A 23508-nucleotide genomic window follows, 5' to 3' on the forward strand; every position below is an offset into this window, starting at 1 on the left:
CCTTGAGGGATGCATAGACTATAACTAGGTAGTGAATAAGGATATTTCAATCAAAGAGAACAATGTGTGAAAATCTAGGAGAGTCAAAGTAGGTAAAATACAGCAAAGTTGAACATAGGGAGTTTGGGGAAGTCTGGAAGGTGACCTTGGGGAAGGGAGGTAAAAGGTTTGAATAGAATTATTTGCAGACAGCAGGGAGCCATCACAGTTCTTGAGCTGGAAAACGTGATTTGATTTATCTTGAAAAAGTAATTGCATAGAGAGGATGCCAACCAAAGTGGAGAATTTCATGGCTAACATTTGCCCAGTTACATTTACTTACCATACTTTGTGGTAGGTCCTTTCTCAGTGTTAGACACATTTCACTTATGATAGTAGGTTGGTCCTTTTATTAACTCCATTTTAGAGAAGAATGTGCTGCAGGTTACATAGCAAAGAAGTGGCAAAGCCAAGTTTAAACCCATTCAGTTGGACTGCAGAGTACATAGTCTTAAATGCTACTGTACAGCCTCTTAAAATTATGAACCAAGGCAAAAACATGAGGAGATTTTTAAAATAGGAAAATATGTACAAGAATGGTAACATGGAGACAGAGCCCCAGACCACTATGGGGGTGTGAGAAAAAGCAGCAAAAAGATAAATCAGCTTTCTGGTTTGGATTGCAAGAATTATGGAGAAGCCATTAAGTACACAAGACACAGCAATTTACTAAGATAATAAGGAAAATATAGCAGTTTTTCATTATATTATATTTTGTATGGTCTCAACAAGCATCTAACCAAATGGTGGCACTGACCATTTTAGTGGATATGGACAACATCAAATTAATGAAAAAAATTTTTGATGTTACAAACTGCCATATAAAATTTAAATATTATTAAATATTATGTAACCTACCAATCACATGTGCTTTCTAATTCCAATTATATTTCAGTCCTGTATAGTGGCAAGTTTTTCTGTTCAGCATTTTATATATTCTTACACTAGTGACTATATTAACTTATTATGGATTGGTTTCTAAAAATCTGGAAAACTGAATGAGTTTCACTTTTAATGTAGTTTGTTTGCCAATATGTAGCTGCTACATTTAAGAAATGAGGCCAGTCTCAGAGAAATGTATGCAAAAATGCAGGCAATAATAGCATCTGTGGCTGTTTCTGGATTGTAAAAACATTCTTAGCCTCTGGCATGTACATATAGATTGCTGGATTTCATGCAATAATAAAAATTATAATGCTTTGTATTGGGATAATAATTTGCAGAGTTTTCAACATTTTCTCAGAAAAAAATTACAGAACCAAATATGCATATGTATCTAACACGATTAGTTACATAGCAGTATGTTTGATTCTTTAATATTTCTTTTTGTGTCTTTTGAATGTTGATAGTGTATTCAGAATGGAAATACAAAGATCACAAGGAGTTCAGCAGAGTCAAGTTGCACATGTTTCGTTCCTTGTATATTTTCTAAACCAGCTGGGAGAATGTTAAGATATTTTATTTCTTACAGGCTGACCTATTTAGAAGACAGTCTCCCTTTGCTGAGCCCTATGCTTACACATTGCTAATACATTTTCTTCTTATTTAGTTTTGTAATTTGCTTATGCATTCAGTGTTCATTCTGTTGTGCCTGAATGCACTATTATGGTGTTTCATTTGAAGCCACAGAGGACAGAGACACCGTCTGCTCACCCAGGATGCACAGCATGCAGAAAGAACAGAGATGTGCTGGCCGAGTGACTGTTCAGTGTCAATGAGACAGTGATGATAGGTGAATACTTTTGAGGATGCCTAGAGAGTTATTTGGAATATATAGCCTACTGGTGTTAGCCATGGTATTACATGGTATTGCAAATATATCATATGATACAATATAAGACAACTGAACAGAAAGATACTTTTGTTTCAGTTCTGCCCAGGAAAGGGTAGACAGGTAAAAATCTATCCTGAAACATTTAAAGTATAGTACCTGACAGTTGTGGTTTTTACATAATGCTTGCTCCGCTAAGTACATTATAGGTCAAAGTACTAAGGACATTTAAAATTTCTTCATCTAATGTAAGATTACCAGCACCCTAAAAAGCGTGATTGCTCCTCTCCTTGAACTTAATACCTGTCATTCTGGGGAAGAATAGACCGGGGGAGGGATCTTTTGTCCCTCTTTTAGCTTGTTCTTTAAGCTTACTTACTCAGCTGTCTTGAAGCATTTGTACTCAAAAAATTCTCAGCCAAAGGGGCTGGGGATTTAGCTCAGTGGCAAAAAGCGCCTGCCTGGCAAGTGCAAGGTCGTCAGTTCGGTTCCCGATACCGGAGAAAAACCAAACCCCGCCCCCCCCGCAAAAAAAAGAAATTCTCAGCCAAATCATAACCTTTGGGTAAATTTTTTAGTTTGGGGATACACTTAACAAAAGTGAATACATGAAACTAACATACAATGGATAGATCTATTTTGAGGAAATAAGACAACAGATTACAAATATAGTCACTAGTGTAAGAATATATAAAATGCTGAACAGAAAAACTTGCCACTATACAGGACTGAAATATAATTGGAATTAGAAAGCACATGTGATTGGTAGGAATTTTGCAGAGAAAAAACTTGAATTTACTACACAGATACTTCATTTTTTCTATACAATCTGAGGTATTTTCCATTGTTTGCTATTTGTATCAGATAGAAAAAAACTAATTTTGCTGACATTCAGGTAAACTTGTTAAAAACCAAGTGTCTGTTACTGCTCTCAGTCAATTCACTGTTCTTCCTGTGTGTCCTTCTGCGTTGTGCTTAAATCCCAGGAAGTTTAGCAGTACTACAACATTCTTGCAGAGGGAAGGTCTGTCTTTATGTCCTTCTTGGACACATCATCTGGTTCTCATTGTTGGCTACTGGGATCTGCTCCTGATGTGACCAGCTCCAGGGGTCAAATCCAAATACTCTGGAGTTTTCCTCCTCAAAGAGTAAGTCCCACTCACCCTTACCTGCTTCTTCTTAGAGGCTCAGGAATGTTTCCTTACAGCGCTCTGAAGTACCCACGACTCTGCTATAAAGACAAGGTTTTGATGCTTAAAAATCTTATCCTTTAAAGAAGTTTGATTCTTGCACATCAAAAACACCTTGGCTTTCAAAACTATTGTTTTTGTTCTGAGTTTCAAAAATCTATTTATAGACTCAATTGACTTTTATACTCAGCAACATCTACCTTTCCATGGAGGAAACAAATGCCAAGTGATTCAGTGGGTAAAAATGTAGCAGAACAAGTAAAATGCTGAAAAAAAAATGCTTGATTTCCTCAGGATTTTATTTCTCCACAGTCAACTCCATGCTAAATAGTATTTCTGATGGTAGAAAAGTCAAACCACCTTCCTGCTTACTTCTCCACCCACACCTGAGCATCACTTCCAGGAAAATGAGGTCCTGGTGCCTGTCCAGAACTGTTTCTCCAGATGTGCACTCCCACACACAGATGTGGGACCATCTCATTCTCTGCCCTTGGCATTAGAGTGTCTCATAGAAAACCTGGTTACTGGGTGAAGTGCTCACTGCCCTCAGCCAAAAGCACTCTTTCCCTGAAAGGCCTCCTTTAATTCAATATGTTTTTCTAGGCGGCATAGACATTAGGGTAGGAACAGCTTCTCCACAATAGGCAAAGTGAAGAACTGCAGGCTTTTTGAAAAGCTGTTGTTTGGACCATCTCATTTGCAACACTCCTGGTCTTCTCATGCAATATCTTCCTCTACAGAGAGTTTGAGTCCGCTACACCATCCCTCCCTGGTACGGTGAACCTCACAAGGCTAATAAGATCTGTAGAATGATTCACAGTATTCCTATAGGCAAAGCAAAAACAGGAACTTGCCTTTCAAAGAGCCTTTAGAGGCTCTTTACATTTCTCTGGTAGACTAGGCTTTGCTCAGTGTTTACTGTGGGAACCAGGGATGTTGTACTTGTTCAGTATCATCTAGGGAGGAGATTTAGTTCTTTTTACTGTTACAGAGTATTTTGGATGCCCAGTTAAATGTAAGCTTCTCTTCACTTTCTCCCATCTCCTGAAGAAGAAGAGAAAGGAATATGTATCGTCAGAGCATCAAGAGTAGTAGTAGACTTGGCACTGGGGAGAGGGATCTGATTCAAGGTGTTGGAAATTTGAATTTGTGCATGGAACTTCCAGGGAGAGTTGCAATCTCTACTGGCCTTTGGTCTTTGCTATCCATCCAAGCTGGTGTCTGAGAGGTGATGGAAGATGCTTATACTGTGCATCTTCTATGTCACACCTACAAGTCCTCTTCAAGTCCCAGGTCTACTCTGCACCTCCTAGGAGTACAAGGATTTTCAAGTTTTCTAGTCCTTTTTCTTTCTTTCCCCTACATGCCCTCCATTTTTTGAGGAAGTTCAGTTTATTTTTCCTGTTGTGTTTTGTGCTTTTGGTGTCCTATCTAAGAATATCGTGCCAAGTTCAAGGTCATAAAGATTCACTCATTGGTTTCTTCTAAGAGTTTTATGATGCTAGATCTGATTTTTAGTCATCCATGCATTTGGAGTTTATTTTTGTATATTGTGTGAGGTAGATGTTCAATTTCATTCTCTAGAGTGTGAAATTCAGTTGTTCCAACAGAGTTTGTTGAAGATATTTTTATTTCCTCATTGAATAGACGATACAGATGTTAGACATCAATTGGACATAGATTTATGTATTTAGTTTTGAACATTTCATTCTGTTCCATTAGTCTATATGTCTATTCCTTGCTGCTGTATCTTCCCAGTCTTATCTCGCCATGGGCAAACAAACTACTCTTAAATCTTTTTGCTTTGTTTTCAACTCTATTGTTTACATGTGGGATTTTTCCTGGTAGCTTTAGTTTTTGTCCCTAATGTTCCAAGGCAAAATATATAAATTCAGTAATCTCTCTATTTCTGAAAACAATCTGGCTCTTTCAAGTCATATACTGTGTTCTCTATAACAAAGCTATGCTTTCCACTATAGTTGTTTTTAAGTCTATCAATAAAATAATTTAATTCTTTTAAAAATCTGAATTTAAGCATTTCTAGATTGTCTCTTGCCCTTCCTTCTTTGAAGCAAAGGAATGATTTGCAAGGCAATGGAGGCAATTAGAAGGGGAGAAGAAGCCATTAAAAAAACTGTGAAGGAGGTAGTGGTAGAAATTTTAGTAATTACTGTGAAGTTTGTCCCATAATACTATCATTTGCTTTGCTTTGATGAAAGGCCATGGGGGGGGGAGTGAGAAATAATTCCGTAGGACAAAATGAAAATATTAAAAAAAAAATAAAAGAAAAGGAAAATAGACTATTCTGTAGGATAGTCCATGAACAATAGCATCAAACTTTTAATATGAAGTGAAAATCATACCATTGTATGCCATATAAAGTTTAATAGGGATAAAACCTAATAGTATTATAGTTAAGAAATGACTATTGAAGAAGAGCATCAATATTTGCTTGATCTATTTGGGCAGAGTTTATAGCCTAAAAATATAACATTATATTTGCATGTATATAGAATACCCAGTTTGCCTGTTAGACTATAAATTATCAATGGATTAATTAGTACCTTTGTATCAAAGGCATGGTCTGAGGTCATATGAAAGTCTCAAGATAGAAATGAACTTTCTCAAAGTACTTGTGATACTTCTAAATGATAAAAATCTGAATCCAGAGTAATACTTAAAATTTTTAAAGAAACAAGGTTAAATTGTATTTTAAACCAAAAATACAATAAGATCTTTGATATTTCTGAAGGGTATTTGCCTGGTCCTTTACAACTGCTGACCTACAAGCAGGGTGTGTTGTCTGCACACATAGTTGTCTCCACCTCATCCTGGAGATGTGGGTGGGGCCTCAGAGAGTACCAGGGCAAAGACACTCCAGCCTGAGTGTGACTCAGTCACACTCACTCAGTCACACTCACTCAGTCACACTCAGGAGAATGACTTTTTTGGCACTTAGAAAAAGAAACTGCTCTAAATCTTAGACATTTATACTAATGTACTTTAAAATTTTGTATGTTTATATGGTGGGTGGGAGAAAAGATTTGGGAAATTTTGTAAAGGAAAGTAGAAATCAAGTGCTAGTGGTTTAAAAACAGATTTCCCATTATCTCCTGAATTTTTTAGAAAATACACTATCCAGAACAGAGATTTTCTCATGAATTGATGAATCTAAAAAGAAGAGTAATGGATAAGCTTCAAGAGTACCAACAATTACCTGAACGAGTATGAAAACATTTTGTTGCATACATGAATCTTTCCAGAGAGAAGGTTTATAGCTTTCACAGGAGATGAGACTACAGTAAACACAGCAACAAGGCTTTATCTTAAGCATCAAAGGAAATTTTTAAATAATGATTTCAGAGAACACTGCATTGTAGTCTCACAGGGAAGGATGACAAGGAATATCTATCAAGAATGTGTTAGGTAAGGGAAATGTTTGCTCTCCTTATCTTAAAGTGAGGTTTTACGCAGCACTTATCAAGGTTCTTACAGGGATTATTTAAGGCATATTACCTAGGATCTAAGGACAGTGTCTTATAAAAGTAATATTCCAGTTTAGCCTGTAAATGAATTTTAAGTTTGTCTTAAAAATATTTGCACATGGATTCAGGTTTTTACACAGTTTTCATTTGTTGATATTTTTTGCATATTGGAACCAGTTGTACTCCTTAAGCAGTATTTAAGGCATGTACAAATGTAGCATCAAATTAAGAAATATTCCATGGGAGCAAATTCAGTTGTTAAATGCATGAACACAGCTCTTGATTAGTTTAATGTAACTGTGAGGATGCATTAAAGAACAGAATTTGCCCCTTTGTGTCCATGACTAAGAGAAACACCGCGGATAAAATATAAAACTAAAACTAGCAATAGGAGGATTCATATTTGAAATAAAGTGATCTCCACACTTAGTACTGGCCAAATCACTGTCTGCTAATCATTCAGGGACCTGGGAAGTCCTTTGGAGACCTGGGAAACATAAGCAAATTCTCATCTCTAGTCAGTGCTCCTTCTTCCTTAATGCCGTAGAGGAGCTCAGATCTCAAAAAGGAGAGGCCTCTACCTCCACCCTCTCCTCTTAAGGGAAAGGGGAATTCAGAAGAGGACCAATGGAGACACAGCTTATTTTTAACTAAGGTTAGATTACATCTATTACTAATAAAGATTCTTGCCAGTGGCGGAGCACTCTGGAGATGCCAGTTTCCATTTAGATTGGAAGGGTGAGCACACTGGTGAGGATCTGGGGCAGCGGAGGCAAACCATCCATGTGAGATGTCAGCCAACCCACAGACACTCACTCATCACAAATCAGAGGCAAGACACCGGATTCGGTGCTGGGGACACAAAGCAGATGTAGACACTGACTTCAAAGCTTTCATAATCAGTAGGAACCCTAAAGGTGTATCCAGTAGGCAGCCACCATGTGAACTGCTGCCAGAGTTCAGTGGAATGGGACCTCAGAGCACACAGGTGCCCACCTGTCCTGCCCATTTGTCACTGGCTTCATTCCTTCCAGCCTGTGCTGAGGCCATGGGGGACTCCTCCTCCATTAAGGAGTTTGCAAAGTGGTCTCTGTTTAGCTGCCTAAGAAACCAGAGAGCATCCTCTCCTGCACCTTGTAAGGGAAATTGAATTCATATTTTTAGGCATTACAAGTATCTTATATAATTTGACTATTTATTTAACATAAGCACTCTTGAGTTCATCTTCATGGCGGAACATTTTAATGATTCATTGTCTTAATGAAGTGTCATGTTAATTTTATTTCCAGCACAGCCAGGCGTTGACTTGCTGCTCCAACAATAAATAAGCCTCTCCTAAGGATCAGTCAAATGGAAGAAAAAGTTTTATATATATAAAATTATATTTCTCTATATAATATTCTGTCTATATAATATTTAGTATGCATATGTATTGGCATGGTGGGAAGTGCATGCTAGTTAAAATGTATTTTATGCTTTTGGAAATGTCATATATCTTATCTAGTTAAATGCTATCAATTTGAAGAAGGCAAGGGAAAATCAGAGAAGAGTCAAAGACTTGTGGATATCTTGAAATAAAAATGTTTCCCCTACTAATTAGAAATTATTAATTAAAGTCTAGCAGTAATTCCTAGCTAGAAAAACAGGATGATTAATTACAGTTTTCAGTATGAATCTTATGTAATATTTTAAAAATAGTTCTTGAATCTATAACAATTTGTTACTAGACTAGTAACCGAAGGAATTCTACATGTCTCAAACCTTTTAGAGGATCTTGCAAGGAGGAAATTGCCGCTTGCGCATCTAGAGGTAACTGACAGCCACTTCCCTTTCACTCTAGGACACTTGGGGAACACTAGGGGTTGGGGGGCTGATATCTCTTCTAACCTCATGTATTCATTTCCTTCTTCCTCCCCTTGTCTTTCTTACACTGACAACTTTTCTGGATCCAGCCTTTTTTGGAGGAATGCAGGCAAAACCAGTTTTCAGAGATTATCAAGTATGTTTTCCATCCACCACGACCTTTAGGAGTTACATGTGCATTGAACAGTTAAAATGAACAGAGTCAACAGTGTGCAAATAATGCACTGCAATTTGGTTTGGCTGTCTCTGACCTCCGTCTGCCCCATTTCATTATTTAGCTTCTCCTGTACACAAAATGTAGCCAACCATTCATGCATGCGCATGGAAAGAAATAGGTTTGCAGCATGTTTGACAGCTCAGGGAAAGTGATGAAGCAATGTTGTCAAACAGCTACACAAAAGGCTTCAGAAGCTCGAAGGGAGTCTTCAATGAGTGATAACATCACTGTAAATTATCAAATCAAAACATCTTCAGTGTGAAATCATTCAAGTTCTACAATTCAATTACTTATAAGCCTAAGGATTTATTTAAAAATTAAACAGCCAGACCAACTGGAAAGAGTGCTGCTAACAAGATTTGTATATGCTTTCTACTATTTGTAGGCTCTGTGACATGGATCAAGTCACTGGGACTCTTTTTTTCCTGTTCTGTTAAATGTCACTGGTGTGACCTACCCACCTATCTTTCAGGTTTGCCATGAAGGTCAAACAGGTTGTGTGGGGAAATTTTTGTATACTTTAAAGTACAGTGCAAGTACTAGTCTTTCTAGCCAGACTTCTCTTCAGGGAACAAGGTCTCAATAAATGGTTAAGAAATGAATACAACTAGGTTCAGTGGCATAAGCCTGGGTGCAGTGGCACTCTGAGAGGCTGAGGCAGGAGGATTTCAGCTTGGGAAATTTAGCAAAATAGTGAGATTTATCTCCAAATTGAAAACAACAGTTAAAAAGGCTGGGATTGTAGCTCAGTGTGAAGGCCCTGGGTTCAACCCCCAGTATCAAAAAAGGAAAAAAGGTGTAATGAATGTATAGTATCTTAACACATTTGAAGTTCTGAAACCATTAAAAATCACAGTAGTCTCAATCATCATCATTCTGACTTAGAAAACCAATTTAACGTATTTTCAGGGAAAAATGAACAGGAGCAGCAAGTGGAATCAATATATTTTGGTTTCTCCAAACATCGTTGTTATAGATCATAGATCAGAAGGTCAATCTGACATGCAAACTTTGGATAGAAAGTGCCATTGTAACTTTGCAATGTTTCAACACAAATCGTGAAGTTTCTAGTTCCTGTACAATTTTTATTTCATTTTCTCATGGGTGAAAAAAAATCTAATTTGATCTACAAGTCAGCACATTTTCTTCTTAAAATTTAATTTTTAGAATATTTTATAGTTTTTTATTAGTACACATTTGTGATATGTATTAAGACATTCATCATGAGGGGTAATTAATACATTCACCATGAGGTACATACCTATCCCATCTTAGTCTTTTTTTACTTCCCTTTCCCCTTCACATTTTCAGCTGCATGTAAATTATTTTGCTTGGCTTTTTAGAAAATATGGCTTCTGGCCATTAGCAACTGGAAGCATCCCAAGCAAGGCAAGATATATACATTATTTAAAAAAGTGAAAAGTTAATTCAAACAAGTAGAGTGCAGGGATGATGGATACGAGGTCATCTGGAGAAGGAAAAGCAGCACAGATAGGGTTTGAGCTGAGGAGGAAGGAGCAGGGCTTGAAGAGGGTTGAACAAGGAGTCTGCTTCATGCTACTACTTCACGATGAATCTTCAAAAATATGTGCTAGGAGCATTGATACCTAGGAACAGGACAATTTCATGGTTCTGTGAACACTCCTGCTAACTGTCTTGCCCCTTGTTTTCACACTGGATAACTTTTTTAAAATTTTGGAATCAGTTCATAGAAATGTATGGCTTTGATTGAGTTTCAGTTGATCCAAGTTACTGGATTGGGATTTTAGAATCTTATCAATACTGGCATTTACTAGTATTACTGTAATACTGATAATATTGAGGCATTTCCAACTTTTAAAAAGTGTCAGTTTCATGTCTTCAGGGCTAACTTTACCAAGTTTTTCTCTGAACCTGAATTCATTGCTTAAAACTTCAGGGAGAAATCCGGAGTGAATGGAGGCAGCGCCCTCAGCAGCCCTTGCCCTTTGTTCTTCTGAGATTCTCTGGGAGCTCTGCTACCCTTTCAAAGGTATGATAGAACTCTAAATCATGGCAGTCCAGATGGGTGCTCATTACCTCTCTGGGAAAATAAATGCGAAATGGTTTGATTCTATTTCATGAATTCAACTTAAATTTGTGCAGATTCATTTCAATTCTGAGTTGTTGTATTGCAGTAAAAATCACTCTGGGTGTTTCACTGAAAATTCAGAGTAGGTACTCTTCTCTCCAGAAGTTCATAGCAACTGCCCACCACTCCTTTCTCCAAACTGTGCCCCACTGGCCTGGCAGGTTGCCAACTGCATCTCTCCACAGGGAATGCTGACTTTCCTCCTCCAAAAATCAGGACTCTCTTCTTTAGTAATTCTAGTAATCAGTTGTTCCTTATGTATGAAAGGACATGGCACAGAAACACCTTTTATTGCCAATTTTAGGTAAATCACTAAACTCAAGCACCAGGGACTCGTTCAGGTGGGGGAAGAGTGAGCAGGCAGTTAAGTCGAAAAGTACAAAAAGAACCTTAAGAGATTGAATCTGAAAGGGTCAGAGGCCCCAGGACAAATCAAATTCATGTTGAGGAGGATTGCTCCAGTTTTTCTTAGCTCCAAATCTCTCTCTCTCTCTCTCCTGTCTCATCTTTCTCTTGCTGCCTGCTCTGGTTCTTTGTAGATTTTTCATGTTTATTTTGTAATCTTTCTCTTCTTGCTTCTTCATGACTTGCTTCTCAGAGGCTCTTTTCCTGTAGTGTGAAAAAAAATCTCATTTGAATTTTAAATAATTATATTTTTAATTGACATTGTTGAGGTTACCTATGAAAGTTATCTTTAGTAAGAAGGAGGTTTGATCCTATCCTAGTTAATGATCTTGGTTCTCAGTGTCCTTATTTGTAGATGACACTACAAATAATTCACAGGGTTATTGGGAAGATGAAGCATCCTAATATATGTGAAACTGCTCTGTACGCTATAATGTGCTAAATAAAACTTACTTATCTGTCTAAGGAAGGCAGGTTTAGCAGTTGCCAATAGCTTTTGCTTGAAGGAAAAAGTCTGGCAGTTCCCTGGGGTTTTATTATTTACATGAGAGCAACATAAAGGGATTTGCTGGCAACACCTTTTAAATGGGACAGAACATGCTAGTTGAAATGGAACATTTCCCTGAGATGTCTCCCCAGGGCAGGCTGGTTCTGTTGTGGGAACGCATTGCCTACACAGGTTTCTCCTGTCACAGATGGCCAAGATACAGAAAGAGACTGAAGTTTATCTTCCATCAGTCTGGTTTCCTGAATACACTTGTTCAGTTCCCGTGTCCAAGCATTCTCCTTTGAAGTTAGGGGGCAAGTGGAGTTTGTGCTGCACAGATGTCCTGATTCTCTCTTCCTGGATTTAGACCTGTCTGCTAGTGACACAGTGTTCCTTTACCAGAGCTATGCTGGGCACACTGACAGCGCCAACAATGGGGGCACAAGGCCAGCCCTGGGAGCACTTGACCTACTTTGACTTGGCTTCAGTGACTGTGATTACCTGTTCTGCCAGTGGCACCTCAAGGAATATTAATGTTTCATTTTGTTTTGACTCTGTAGTTGAATCCCTTAACTTTCGTATTTTTTAATAGCTTTCTAAAACTAAGACATTTTCTTCCTAACTAAATCACGTGCTGTGTCTATGCAGTATTGTGTAGCTTGAGGTGTACAGAATATTAAATATTCTTGCCTGTACCTCGTGTGCTGTCACACACCCTTTATGTTCAGATACAAAGTGTTTCCAGGAGGTGACTTTTTGGGGCTATAAGGTTACTTATTTTTTAGGTACTGGGTCCACTCAGATGGCTTATTTACTATTGGCTGAGGTTGTTTTTTAGTAGTGCTTTTGAAATCTGACTCCCTGGATTTGAATCTCAGTCTTATTTCTTACTAAGAAAAACCGAGACACAGAATATAATGAATACAGCTCTGAAGTAGAGAGCTGGTGTCCTGACAGAAGGAAAGTTTAGCAATTTCTAGACCTTTCAAAATCTAAGTGGTCTTTTTTGTTGTTGTTTAATGTGGTGGGGGGGTGCTATCTATTTGGGATGCCTGAAAAATGTTATAACTGTATCCATTGCTTTCAAGTGTTTGGTGGACAGGAAGCTCATAATTTGAGGTGGATTTAGGAAGCAAATTCACTTAATAAACACAGATCAAGGGTGCTTTGTGCCTGCGCAGGCACTGTGACTCAGACGTGAGGAATATAAGATCCTTCTTGCTTGCCAAACTTCTTGCTTACCTTTGGGACACACCTTCTCCTGGAACCTTTCTGTGGCTTTGTCTGTCCTAACCTGCTGGGTGTTTTCAACTGTAAATGCAGCACTGTGAGGACAGCCTGGTGATTCCTACATTACATCTCTCCTTGCTCTTCAGACTGTAACCCACTATGTGATGTGATGCTGATATTCACATACAGTGTTTGCCAGTATTTCTTCCTTGATCTAGGGTGCAAAGGCCATGGGGAAACAGTGCGTTCACTTTTGCACACTACCTGTATGTGCTGTGAGTGCCATAATGAACTCTCAGTAAATGTTTTCCCAATGAAAGGATTCCTTCTTGTAGATCACAGCTTTCCAATGTGGGGTCAGGTGTTGTCACCTTTCAATATGTGCTTCGTGTACCCAGCTGCATTCTCTTTCTTAATGTGACCCTGTCATCCCAGGGCTTCTCTAGTGCATTCTGTGTTTGAAGCCACATGTGCATTGAGGTAGATGTTTATTCAGGAACTTTCCTTGACCTGAGGATCAGAGGCTTTGGCTTATACAATTCTATTATGAAGTGCTGTTTCCTTGGGAGGTGTTGTGGTCTACTTACATGATCATTTGCACTTAGAAATGAAGTCTCATTCTATCCATGTCCCATGTCAACCTAGAGCTGAATTGTGAGGTGCACATTTCCAGATGTCCCTTCCCGATGAGAATGCTGCCCTGGCAGTCCACACAAGGACAGTTCTGAGGACAAAAGTCGACTCTGATGAATTCCTTTGTATCTGTTAAGCAGCTGAGATGGTTTCACTTTGGTTGTGTTTTGTATTTCCATCACTTTCTTCTTTATGAATGGTTGTGAATAATTTTTGGTTGGGATTTCATGAACTGAAGTCTTTCATTCCTATTTTTATTCCCTCAAGTCTCCTTTGTTCATTACAAGACAATTTTGTGGAGGACAGGAAATGAGAAATGAGCATGTGGGAGGAAAGTAACAGTGAACCTCCTACACTAAAATTCTTATTTCCTCTGAACTTCATCCTGTGTTTGTTATAAAAATAGTTTTCAGACATCATTCCCTGTGGTGATGTTAATTACCGACATTTGTTAGTGTTCATCGTGTGGTAGTAACCACTAAATGTTTTACATGTATTATCTCAATTAATTGCCACAATAATCTGATGAGGCAGCTTATTATTGTCCCCATTTTAAGGATGGGACACTGCACAAGTTTGATGATCTAGTGACTTTCCAACGTTGCTTAGCTAGTTAAGTGTCTTGCTGGTTCTACATCTGTATTCCAACAAGTAAACTATGCCGGGACTTCTCTAGAGCCCACTGATATTCTCATGTATTTTAGGTGAAATATCGGTGTCAAATTAACTTTTGTGGTTCTCTTGAAGACAAGTATATGTTTTACGCCAAACCTTGTTAAAAAGACTGTTTTATAAAAGCTGCCCTACTTCCTATTAAGACAAATTCCTTAACAGCTAAAGCATTGACCATGAAGGGTCATTTTGTCTTTTTAAAAATTTATTTATTTATTTTTGTCTTTTGGAGACAAGGTCTCACTCTGCAGTTCAGGCTGGGTCTGAGCTCACTTTGTAGCCCAGGCTGGTCTCAAACTTGCTACTGTCCTCCTGTCTCAACCTCCCAAGTGCTGGGATTACAGTTCTGCACCACCACACCCAGTCGGTCTTTTTTATTTTTTCATTAATTTTTCTGTCAATTTTTGTCACCTCTACTAAAAAATTTAACTGAACAATGTAAGTAGAGCAATGCACTTAAAATGTAATTTTAAGGTTTCTTATCTATTCATATTTTCTAGAAGCAGCATTGGTTATGATGATCAAAGCACCAAGTATGACTTGGGGGCGGTGTTGTGCAAATAATCTTTACATGTGAATTTATTCAATGCATCACTTTAAAAAGTTAAATTGTAGTAATTTCAATTTACTTCTGTTTTAATGAATTTATTATGTACTTGCTCTGCACTAAATATTCTGCTTAGAACTCTGTGAATATTAAATAATCTATGTCATAGTCCAAGCTTCAAAGGAGCTGAAAGCCTTATTAGATAAGAATATTTATAGAGAAATTATAAGTTACAAACTTATAATTAAAAATGACAAAGCAATTAAACTGCAAAACTATCAGACAAAGATGTTTTATTTTTCAATATCTTCAATTTTCTTCTGAAAATGATTTGAAATATCTAGGATCCAGTATATTATTTTCACATCTCCTTTTATAGTTTTATTGAGCAAATATGTGTAGATGACTATAAATTCTTTGAAGAAATCCCAAGATTCTGTGGAGAAGAATTTTATAGCCATTTGATAGACAATAAAGATGAGTGCTCATTTAGAATATCAAACAAGTTGATGACTTCTGCTTCCAGGCAAGAATTTTTATCTTACTATCAATGCATATTAATTTTGCATATTAATGGAACTCACTATGGTACTCCCATACACGCATATATCATGCATTGATCATGTTCCTCTACCTTCTTCACCAGCCTGGGACGCTTCCCAGTCCCTAGTAATCAATCACTCTGCTATTTCAGGTCAACTTTAAAAAGAATTATTTTAATATCAGGAAGAAGTTTAGTATGTGATACTTATTCTTCTGTGTCTATGTATTTCACTTAATGTGATATTTTCCATTTCCATCTATTTTGCTGCAAATGACAGGATTTTATTCTCCTTGATACCTCAATAACACCCTTGTGTTAATATACACCATATTTCTTCACCCATTCATCTGCTGATAGGTACCTTTGCTGGTTCCACGTCTTAGCTATTGTGAATAGTGCAATAGTAGATAAGAGCATGAAGGTATCTCATTCGTACACTGATTTCATTTTCTTTGGATGTGTGCACCCAGGAATGGAATCCACAATGGCTCTACTAATTTACATTTGCATCAACAGTGTATTGCATAAGGGTTCTTTTTCTCCATGTTCTTGGCAATATTTGTTATTCTTTTTTATAATAGCCATTCTAATTGGAGTAGGATGGTGTCCAGCTGCCGTTTTGATTTGTGTTTTCCTGATGGCTAATAACATTGAGGCTTTTTTCATATACTTATTAGCCATTTGTACTTCATCTTTTGAAAGTGTCTACTGAGATCACCTATTTTTCACTGCATTATTTATTTTTGGTTGTTAAAATTTCCAAGTTCTTTTATAGTCTATATATTAACCATCTGTCAGATAAATACCTAGCAAATATTTTCTCTCATTCTGTAGATTATTATCTACTTTGACATCTTTGGAATGTGTTTCTACAGAGTCATGGACTTTAGAAGGTATCACATTAACATGTTTTTCAAGTTTCTTGTGTTTCTATGTCGAGTCTGTGCGTCTAGTGAACTGGATAACTCTCCCACTCTTATGAGATGGCCTTCTCGGTAAGCAGTTTTCTCTTGAAGATGTGCTTTAGCATATCAGTTTGCTATACAACATTGGCTTTGTTTTCAGCAGGTCACCCTGGCTGGCATAATCTCCCTGTACCTTTGGCTGTGAATAGCCACTTTAGGCACAGCATGTGCAGTTGGAAAGACCCACTATCAATGTGGGTCATGGAAGAGTGGAAACCTAGCAGTTCAGGCATGGTGGTATAAATAGCAGAGTGTATGGGCTACACTTTGTGTGGTGACTCCTGCCGTGGGGATGGAAGCCTCTACTGGGTGAGGTTTCGTTGGGCACTGTTTACACTGCCCTTGTTACTTGGCTGTGTCTCTGATACTGGCTGCTCTAGTAGTGGTGAAGAGCTAAAGCACCCTGGGAGTGGCATTGTTAGAGGTCACCGCAGCACCAGAACCATGAATTCTTTCTCTGCCTCCTTGGTGACAGATGCCCTTAGGAGCTACATACATAACTGATGTAGGATAGAAAAAAATAAAGATAGGTACAAAGGAGACGAGGAAAATCAGAATTTTAAAATTATACTTTTAAGAAAAACTGCAGCTTCAGGGCACAAAAGTTACTCAAATCTTTTTCACCTTCCAGGAAACTCACTCAAAAAATTCCTAAGAATTTTAAAGACACAGCAAGCCCTGTACATTAAGTTGGGCTCTGGAACAGTGATTTTTATCTGTAAGTTGCTCTTCCCCCCATGGAAAGTGGGCAGCAATCTGGGCTTTAAACAGTTGTACATGGGTCGCAGTCTAACACAGCCCACCCAATGAGGAACCTGACAGACAATAAGAATGTGCATCCTGCATCACCTGTCTTGAGGACATCCCCATGACCACATAAAAACTCTAACCCCATATACACCTACCATATACACCTCTTTCTTGAGGGCCCACACTTGATTCTCTCTGAGTGTATATTTTTAAATTCTGCCTGAAATAAAGACAGATGCATTCTTTTCCTGTGAGTCAATGCATCTACAATGGATTCCATGGATGGGAAGAGTTGAGATTTCCTGTCTTCTCCTTGAGGAACTTCCTCAGACTCTGGCAATACAGACCCCTTAGATTCTGGCACCTGCACAACATCACACACTACTGTCCACACCCCTTGTTCTGACGCAGGGTAGAGCCCCTGACTTTACAGGTGGTATCCTTCTACCTACTACCGTCCTGTAGCAACATCCTCTCAGCACAGCTTGGGGCTCACAGCAGGCAGAATCAGAGTCACTCGACTGACTCAAGTGTGTACTTGACGCAGCTACCTGCTAACGTAGTGCAGTGAGATGTCTGCTTCTGACCCTCAGAGCAGTCCAAAGTCAGACAATACATGTCTTAGTAAGATGGCTCCCTGTTCCAAACACCCCAAGGATTTGCTGGGAGATTGTTATGGCTTATGTCTAGATGTCCTCTCAAAGCCTTGTGTGCTCATAGGATTATGGGTGTGTGATACTGGATCAGTCCACTGAAAAGTTTATAGCTGAGTGTGATGTTGAGAGGTAAAGCATGGTGGGCAGAGGTGGGTCACATGGGTTTTGCCTGGAAGGATACATACGTATATCCCTTGATGTATATATCCATCCGTCCTCCCTTTATACCTCATACTGCTTCCCACCTGCCACTCCATGAACTAATTCTCCTGTGCCGTGCACCTCTGCCATGCTGCCTTGCCATGGGGCCAGCTAACTATGGACTGAAACCTCTACAAACCATAAACTAAAATAAACCTTGCTTCCTTTAATTTGTAGATATAAAGAATTTTGTCCCAACAATGAGAAAGTAAGTCGGAGATAAAGTGATTTTTTTCCCCCAAAGTCAGGCAGCTGTGCAGATTTCAGGTTTCTTATCTAATTAGACTGCAAACCTGGATAGGTTGTAAACTTTTCAATAGCAGAATGGCCAGTATCTGCATTGATAGAGTTTACCTGGATTCTCCCTTTCACCTTTACCCCACAGAGGGGCAACCCCCCCGCTCCACCTCCAACGATGGAGTCAGAGGGATAGGCGCTGGAATGTTTTGTTTCTCTTCTGCTGCTGTTATTGCAGGTTTCTGGATTTCACAAGGGTTCCATTTCTTACTGTTGAATTCAAGTGTCCTCTGCAGTTGCTCACCTAAAAAGGAGAGAGGGAGTAGGAGCAGAGGACTCCAAGTCTTTGGGTGGAGACTCTTTGTGAGATAGAAAAAGAGAGATTGTGTGTTGAGGGGAATATTGGAAGAGATTATTTATATTGAAGATTTAGATTGAGTTACTGCTTTGAAGCACAGAAACGGAAAATTACTTGAGTCACTGTTTTCTCCATTCTCCCAAAGACAGCACATAGCCAATGCAGTACGGCCTTTTTATCCAGTATCCCTGTCTGTGGTTCCACTTATCTGAGGTCAACTACAGTTCAAGAACAAACAATTGATAGAATTTAAATAGTGTTTCAATCTCAGGAGCATGATAGAATCTTGTGACACCTTGCTTCATCCTGCCAAGGATGTGGGTCATCTCTTTGTCCAGCACATCCACGTTGTATACGCTACCTGCCTATTCATGTGTATGTACAATGAGAGGTTTGGGAAGAGAAAAATTCATATAACTTTCTGAAGGTATACTGCTATTTTGTTAATTATTTATTATTCCATTTGATTATTAGTTGTTTATGATAAAAACTTTTATTGTGCCCACCTTATAGAGTAAACTTCATCACGTATATTTATATAGAGGAAAAGGCACAGTGTAAATAAGGTTTGATAAACATCCATAGTTTTGAGCATCCTCTGGGGGCCTTGGAATAGAGGCCTCAAGGAAAAATGTGGACTAGATGCAAAGGAGATGAGTTAATTCACATAGAGTGAAGGTGTTAGAAGATATTGCTTAAGTCTCTGTGTCGCTAGGTCAGATGGACTTCAGGCACTAAAGTGAATTATGATTGCTTTGGTTTTCTTCTCAGCCCTTTGAGAATTCTATAAAAATTCATTGGAATTTATTCCCAAAGACTTGTGTTGAACAAAAGAAAGACGTCTTGTGCCCAACCTGTACATACTTCCTTAGCCATAGCTTTAGGACTTCTTTGTTTTGTACCTATGTCCACTAAAATTGTTTACTTTTAGCTGCTTAAAACAGTAATTGGCATTCATGATACAGGTGTCACCTTTTTACAAGTCTCCTTCACACACTGATTCTCTAGTTCCAACTTTAAATCTGTCTGCTGTTTTTCCTATAACTGTCAATCATTTTACCAGAACATAGCTGTGAAGGTGATTATTGAACACGACCCTTTAAAGTTTTTAAATTAAGTACTTTCACATTTGGTTTTGGTCAGATCTCTTCCTAGTAATTATACTAAATTTTGGAGTATTTGCTCTTTTGAGTTGCCTTCTCTTTCTCCTGTCCTTTCCCTCTCCTTCCCCCTCTCCCTTCCTTCTCTTTTATTACTTTAGGAGAGTTCTCCAGATGATTGGCAATTAAAACTTCCTTTTGTGTGGACCTAGAGTTTTTGTTTGAGATTTAATATAGAATATAATATAGGATTTAATATAGAATTTAATATAGAATATAATATTTAATATAGGCTTTAGTATAGAATCCTGTACTGTTACATGTATTTACATCCTTTGCATTATATTTTAAACAAAATTTTCATAGCCCAAATCAAAATCCTGGTCTCTGTTGAGGTAAAGATGAGGTATAAATTGGCTCCACAAAGGTAGCTTTTAAGAACTGTCTTTTCAAAAGGGACTGATTTTTCAAGGCAAATTTCTGTAACAATTTTCTAGGTCTTTAGGATGAAGGAAGTTTTTCTTTCCCTCCTCCACCTCCTCCTTTTTCTTCTTCTTTTTTTCTTTCTGTAAATGTTAACATCTTCATATATCCTCCAAACTAGATGCTTTGTGAGCTCTCTTTTTACACTTTTGCAGCTCTGATTCCCTTCCTACTGTAGCTGGTAGGAAGTTAATCGGCATCTCTCCTAAGCAAGAAGTCGTGCTTTGTGAGGACAGAGCCTCTGTCCTTTGACTCTGCCAGCACACCTCATGTGTCAGGAGACACATTTTCCTCTTAGGAAGCATCCAGGGCACTGTTTCTGAGGGTCTCCCGGCATAGGTTAGGAATAAGCAGGGCTAAGTCCACAGAGGGTGGCCCACGTTGACATTCTGTTTCTCCCTGCTCTGTGCAAGCCAAGAAAGGCAATGTCTGAGAGCTCCTTTTCATTAACACACTGCTCCAAAAAGTCTCTTCTACACAGACGCCTGCTTCTCCACCTAAGCCATACTTTCAAGTTCTACACAGTATGAAGCATTGTCTAGGAAACTGGAGCCCTTTGATTTATTTGAAAAATCAGGTTAAAGCTACCAAATTTCAGGGCTTGAAGAGATAGTGTGGCCACCCTAGAGACACTGTCAACTCAATAAAAATAAGGACAAATCATGGCTCATTTTGTGGGTCAGTCCACATATTCCTCTATTACTGTTCCTCAGAACATGCTTTGATTAGAAGGGGGAGGAAGAGTAGAAAAAGGAGGGAAAAAAGGAAGAAGAAGAAATGGAGAAGGAAGAAAAGGAAAGAGGAAGAAGAAGAGAAAGAAAAGGTGGAGAAGGAAAAGGAGAAGAAAGACCTTTAACAGTGGAATAAAAATATTGGAATAGTAGGTGCAAAAGTTTTCCACTTGGTGATAGAGAAACAAGCCATTTTGTCACATAGATAATGTATTGATGTATTATTAGACAGGGAAGGCTGGTTTCCATAAACTTACCATGAAAATTCTTATTCTGCTGTGTAAAATCAGTCTGCTTTTAAGGGTCTGCTGTAGTGAGATGTTGGTTTGGCTTGATATAAAATGAAATCCACATCCCTTTGTTTTTATCTTGACAGTTTCTGGGGCTACTCTTGCTTCTTAGTGAATCTCATTATATGATCTGAGCATTTAATGAAAGGTTCTTTTCTGCCAGCATACTGAATAAACACTACTCTTGCTTCTGGAATCCTTATGAGCTCCTCTGAGCATCAAACAGCTGCATCAGCTTTATTGAAAATGAGTTTGTTCCGAGGCTGGTATTTCTCAGTGAAGGCCATGTTCAGAAGGCAAGGCTAACTGTGAAATCACTTTGATAACCAACACAAAAAGCCTCATAAAATAATAACTTCCAAGGTTTCCTTCATTTCAAAAGCAGACAAGCTAGAGCCAGATTTTACAGAAGTAAACTATTTGCTTTTTAATTTTTGAAATTTTGTGCTGCACAACTCCTTCACTATTCTCAAGATCAAAATTTCTTTTTCCATTTCAATCACATTTTCTATCAATTTGTCAGGAATTCTATATACAAATTGAAACGGGAATCAAGGTTGCTGCTATTAAATAATTTTTCTGAGACCATACCTGACATTTAGATGTGGAGTAAGTTCTCAATGAAGGGCTACATTCAACCATTTTAGTGAAAATAATAATGCCACTACTTTAACACACAGATATTTTATGCTAAATTTTCCTTTAATGCATTAGATTAAAAATATTGATATGATATAATAGCAGTAAATTATTGTGATTTTACTTATAACAACTGATAGCTACATATTTTTATTCTTTGGATTTTAAAAATATATATACCCTGTGTTTCAATAAAAAAACTCTGACTTCCACATTTTCACATTTACAACTTATTGTACTTCCGTGCCTTCAACTGGCATTTAAAAGCAGCAAGGGTCCTGTAGTTTAAAGTAGTGAATCATTTTTATCCACAAAAGAACCCCATTAGAGGATGTGATAAGATTTTGAAAATTATGAAAAGAAAAGAAGAAAAAACCCTCAAACCACTGACTCATAATGGCTCACACAACAGGTCACATTAGGTGAAAGATACTTGAATCTTACGCTTCAGATCTGAGGTTATTATTTGCTCTACCAGACTTCAGGAAGGCAAAACAAATAAAGTGAAATGGGAGATAGGAGAAGAGCACAGGGAGTAGGCCTGCAAGGACTACAGCTCTCCCATTCTGAAGGGCGCGGTCATGTCCAAGGCGCTGGGTTCTCCATCTGCCCTCTGGGTTCCAGCTGCACCCGTGACACCCATCGGGGGGAAGAACTGCCTTCATGGGCACAAAGGCTCCTTGCAGCTAGCTCCCATGCTGCTAAACTTCCTCTTGGTCTTGCAGCATGATTTTCATGATTTATGCACAAATCAGTGCTTGGAAACACATCTGAACTTTGACCTCTTGGTTTCCTACTGAGGTCATTTGCCGTTTTCACCATATTCAGTGGCCAACTGGTGAAAAAGGAAGAGATTAAGAGTTTGGTGATGCTACTGAGAGTGGAATTTTATACATACTCACTCTTTTTTCCTTCTTCACTTTCTGTGCAGTGGTAGCATGGAAATGAGGCTGAGACAGAGTGACTTCCCATGCTTCTGGAGGAAACTCTGGGTGGCTTGTGGGGACAAGCACAGATCATATGGTAGCACTGAGGGAGCACAGAGCAAGGTCAGCTGAGCTTGGGTAAATCAAGTCAGGATTGAAGCACTTTTATATTTTAAAAAAAGGTTGTGTGAGAAGAGGAATATATCCTGATTATCTTCCCTTCCTTTCACATATTCAGTCTGCAGAAATCATGAGAACTGTATAAATGCCCTTCAGATTTGCTTTAGGACAAAGGTCAAGAATGTCAGAGTTGAGATGAACTTATAAGTGGCACAAAATTGCCTATACCTATGCTGTGTCCTCTGCTTTTTTAGTAAAAAGCATCATAAATTTAGTTACCACTAATCTTATTATATACACTTATTAAGGAATACTACCCATAAGTCATGTACTGTCTTGTGTGTTTTCTGAAATATATGTGAATTCTTGTACAATTCCTATTCAGTAATAGCTCGTACTACCCTCGTTTAGAGATGAGGAGACAAAGCTCAGAAGCGGTTGGTAACTTGCTGACTACTCCAGAGCTGGCTGAGGGTTGTGTGGGAAGTTGCACTTTAAAATAGATGCTGACTTCATTTCTTTTTTGTTCATATGTTAAAAATAATTTTAGACCATCCTTCTATTCCAGTTAATGGTCTGAACAATAGTATTTGGCCACTGAATAAGCAAACACAACTGTTCCAGGTGTGATATCGCAAACTACAACTATCCAGGAAAGCTGAAGTAAGTAGTCAATAATGATTGAGACACTGGGGATTTTGTAAGAAGTATTGACTAGTTAGGGGGAAATAAAGAACCAAACTGTGTTACACATCCTAGAAGAGGAAGAAGAAGGAGAGGGAGAAGGAAAAGAAGGAGAATAAGAAGGAGGAGGAGGAGGAGCAGAAGAAGGAGGAGGAGGTGGAGAACAAGAAGAACA

The 23508-nt window shown here is 38.3% G+C and overlaps 1 long non-coding RNA gene across 1 annotated transcript in view; it reads left to right on the forward strand.

The window, feature by feature from the left end:
- Positions 1–23304, forward strand: part of LOC102018860 — a 57001-nt gene extending 33697 nt beyond the window's left edge. The window contains exons 2-3 of the long non-coding RNA XR_001235173.1: positions 10484–10576; positions 23218–23304. This is a non-coding gene — a long non-coding RNA (uncharacterized LOC102018860). The remainder of the gene's footprint in view (positions 1–10483; positions 10577–23217) is intronic.
- The last annotated feature ends 204 nt before the right edge of the window (positions 23305–23508 follow it).

This window comes from Chinchilla lanigera, unplaced genomic scaffold (assembly GCF_000276665.1).
Source record: "Chinchilla lanigera isolate Chin_1 unplaced genomic scaffold, ChiLan1.0 scaffold00038, whole genome shotgun sequence".
Lineage (NCBI taxonomy): Eukaryota > Metazoa > Chordata > Mammalia > Rodentia > Chinchillidae > Chinchilla > Chinchilla lanigera.